We start from the raw sequence: 4,230 nt of genomic DNA on the forward strand, positions 1-4,230 counted from the left end.
CTTTCCCTATGAGGGATTGTGACAGCTTCTTAATTATAATTGAGGGGCTTTCTAGAAATAAGTGATGTATACATTATTTAATTCTATATTCACCTTCAAGATAAGGAAAAGACTTTTTTCAGTTCTTCTTAAACACCGTTCTTAGAAAAAGGGCCCACCACCTGCTATAATGAACTATCCCCAAACATTTCAGGAACTTAATTGAAATAAGATATTTTCTCTCTTATATCAGTCTAGTGCAGGTCAGATGAGCTTAGGCTAATGAATTTTTTTCTGGTAGATTTTCCTTCTTCTAGGACCTTGATCTCCTTTATTATGTCTTTTATATCTGCCAAGGGACAAGAAAAGAGAGACAGGGAGAGAGGGCATGCAAAGAGTGTATAAGGTTTGGAGGCCAGACCTGGAAGGGGAGTCTCATAATTGTTTATTGACCAGAATTCTGTCTCAGCTCCACTGAATGGATGGAAGTGGGAATGGTAGTCCATCAGTGTGTCCAAGAATACAAATAATGGTGAGCACCTACTCTCTATGCCACAAGGTCACCATCATGACATTGTACTTAATATGAAATAGAGAGGAGAAGAGGGAGGAAGGGATAGCCTTGACAGAGCCTTGCAATGCAGTGATTCTCCTCATCAGGCCTCCATCTAGACAGGATCATGTGCATTACTAAGGGCACACCCAGCATGCTCAGGTTGACCCGGGATATGAACCTGAGGCCTTCTATATGGTTCCAGCAACATGTAATAGTTCCCTACTATCTGCACTACTGAAGCTAGGTCAAATTTTAATTTTTTGAAGAACTTCTATTCTGTTTTCCAAAAATGACTGTACTACTTTACATTCCTAACAATAGTATATAAAAGTTTCCATTTTTCCATATCCTCCCTAATACTCATTGTTTCTTTGATAATAGCTATCTCAATAGTGCAAAATGTTATTTCACTGTAGTTTTTATTTGCACTTCTCTGATGATTATAGTGATGTTGAGCATTTTTCACATATCTAGTGGTCATTTGTGTGTCTTCTTTTATAGATATATTTTTTATTGTCAGAGGGCTCATGTGTTTGCCAAAAAGAGAGAAAACCCTCCATTTGGAGACATCAATATTTTATGGCTTCCAATATACAGATATTTCCTCTTCTTGATTAAATTTATCCCTGAGTATTTTATTTTATTTTTCATAGCTATTGTAAATGGATTTTTTTCTCCTGATTTATTGTTCAGATACTTTGTTGTTAGTGTATAGAGACACTATTTGTTTTTGGGGACCAGCAGGTGGTGTGGTGGTTAAGGTGATGGACACTCCCATATGGTTGACCATGGTTTGAATCCTGGACCTGGTGGCTTTTTCTCTTTTTCTCTCTGTGTGTCTCTGTCAAATTAAAAATAAATGAATGAATAAATAAAATTAAATAATTCTTTAAAAAAATTGAAACACTACTTGTTTTTGTATGCTTATTTTATGTCCTGAAACATTACTGAATTTATTTATTAGTTCTATCAGTTTTTAGTGGTGCCTTTAGGGTTTCTATGTATATAATTACATCATCTGATAATAGGGGCAATATATTTCTTCATTTATAATTTATGATGCCTGCTAGTTCTTTCTCTTTCCTGCTCACTCCGGCTAGGACTTCTAGTACAATGTTAAATAGAATTGGATACAGTAGGCATCCTTGTCCTGATCTTAGAGGAAAAGTTTTCAAATGTTTACCATTGAGTATGATGCTAACTATGTGTTTGTCATATATGGCTTTTATTGTGTTGATGTATATTTTTTTCTATACCCAATTTGTTGAGGGTATTTATCATGAAATGATATTCAATTTTGTCAAATACCTTTTCTCCATCCATAGAGATGATCATTTAATTGATGTTTTCCATTCTTTTTTGTTTGCGTATATATTTATATATATAAATACATGGGCATATGCCCTCACCAGAAAGACAGAGAGGGACAGAGAGACAGAAAGCAAGAAATCACCTTCCAGTGGGTGGCCATGCTGTAATCCCTTCTCCTCCATTCTCCTCTTGGGATCTTGGGCATGCACACACATGCCCCCAGTGTGAATTTAAGACACCAGGTCTGGGACTCAAACCACGGTCAACTACATGGGAGTCCAGCGACATAGCCATTATGCCAACTGCTGGTCCCTTATTTTATATTTAATCATTGTACATACTCTGTGGTTTTTCATAGCATACATGCATTGCATGTAAGTCAAGTCAAAGCTATTACCATATACATCATCCTTAACAGATAACTTTCCATCCTTATGTCCATTTTTTCTAATTTAGTATATCACATTTATAGAATTATATATGTTGACTCATTATTGCATTGCAGGGATAAATCCTCGTGAATTGTAGTGAATAATCCTTCCAATGAACTGTTGAATTTGGCTTGCTAGTATTTTTTTTAAGAGAGATTTTTGCTATAGGCATGTGCGCTTGCTTGAGAAATAGAGACACAGAGACATAAAGCAAGAAATCACCCCCCTTGCAGGGAAAGACAGCCACACCATAATCCCTTCTCCATTTACCTCTTGGGATTTGGGGCACACTCACACACACTCTTGGCATGAGTTTTAAGCTACCAGTCCAGGACTTGAACTGTGGTCAACTCTGTGGGAGTCCAGCCACCTAACCATTACACCATTTGCTGGTCCCATGCTTGCTAGCAGTTTATTAAGGATTTTTACATCAGGCATATTAGCCTATAATTTTCTTGTCTGACTTTGGTATTAGAGTAATGCTTGCTTCATAAAATGGATTTGGACATATATCCTCTTAATATTTTGAAGGAGTTTGAAAATTATTGCTATTAGCACTTCTTTAAGTATTTGATAAAGTTCAGTTGTGAAGTCCAGCAGACGCTGGGCTTTTCTTTGATAGCAGACTTTATTTTTTTTATTATTGTGTCAATCTCCATATTTATAACTGGATTTTTGGATTCTCTATTTCTTTATCGTTTACTCTTGATAGAGTGTTTGTGTCCAGGAATTTAGGAATTTATCTATTTCTTTCAGGCTATCCAATTTGTCAGTGTTTAGTAGTCTCTTAGGATACTTTATATTTTTGTAGTATTGGCTATAATGTCTCCTCTTTGATTTTGGATTTTACTTGGGTCATCTCCTCTTTTTCCCATTAATCTAGGTAAAAGTTTATAAATTATATTTTTTTTCAAAAGACCAACTCTTGAGAACAGCCCCTCTTCAAGAACCAGCTCCATGGCTCCTGTAATCTAGCCATTTTGGGGGAAATGGAGAAATGAAGAGGTCCCACTGATAATTCGGCCTCCAGCATAGAAAACTCGCATGGAGAGGCGTTAGGGAACAGAACAGGCCCTCTTCAAGAACTAGCTCCATGGCTCCTGTGATCTAGCCATTTTGGGGGAAACAGAGAAATGAAGAGGTCCCACTGATAATTCAGCTTCCAGCATAGAAAACTCGCGTGATTGAACTTCCAAATTTGGGAAGAAACCGACCATCCACCAGATGACTAGAAATCGCTGCAGGACCACAAGAAATACGGGGAAGCAGGAAAATACCTTTCCTCCAAGGGAAAAGGATAACTCCTCTTCATCTACACACAGTTCAATGGAAGTCATGGAAATGTTTGATAAAGAATTCAGAACATTCATAATGGCAAAGCTTACAGAGACTGAAGTGAAGAGAGACAAGGAACTGCTGAAGAGGAAGGAGAAAGGAGTTGAAGAGTTCCAGGAGGTGAGGAAATTCAGGCAAGATCTAAAAAAGGAATTTCACACTTTACAAAAGAATCAGAAGGAACTGTTAGAGATGAAGGCTATAATACAAGAAGTCAAAATTTCCCTTGAAAGTATTAAAAGCAGACTATATCATACAGAAAATAGAATCTCAGATGCAGAAGAGAAAATTGCTGGCCTAGAAAAATCCACCACGAAGACTGAGAAAATGGCCCAAAAATTTGAGAATTATATACAAGAAATACTAGATGCAATTAAACATCCGAACATCCAGATAATAGGCATCCCAGAAGGCGAAGAAATTCATAAGGGCATTGATAGATAATCTATTCCATGAAATCCTGCAAGAAAACTTTCCAAACCTGGAGAGGCACTCAAAGATTCAGTCCCAAGAAGTACAGAGGACCTCAAATAGAATCAATCCAAGAAGATCTTCTCCAAGACACATTATAGCCAGATTGACCAAAACCACAGACAAAGACAAGATACTAAGACTGGC

The sequence above is a fragment of the Tupaia chinensis genome, unplaced genomic scaffold (genome assembly GCF_000334495.1).
Source record: "Tupaia chinensis unplaced genomic scaffold, TupChi_1.0 Scaffold000460_1, whole genome shotgun sequence".
NCBI lineage: Eukaryota > Metazoa > Chordata > Mammalia > Scandentia > Tupaiidae > Tupaia > Tupaia belangeri.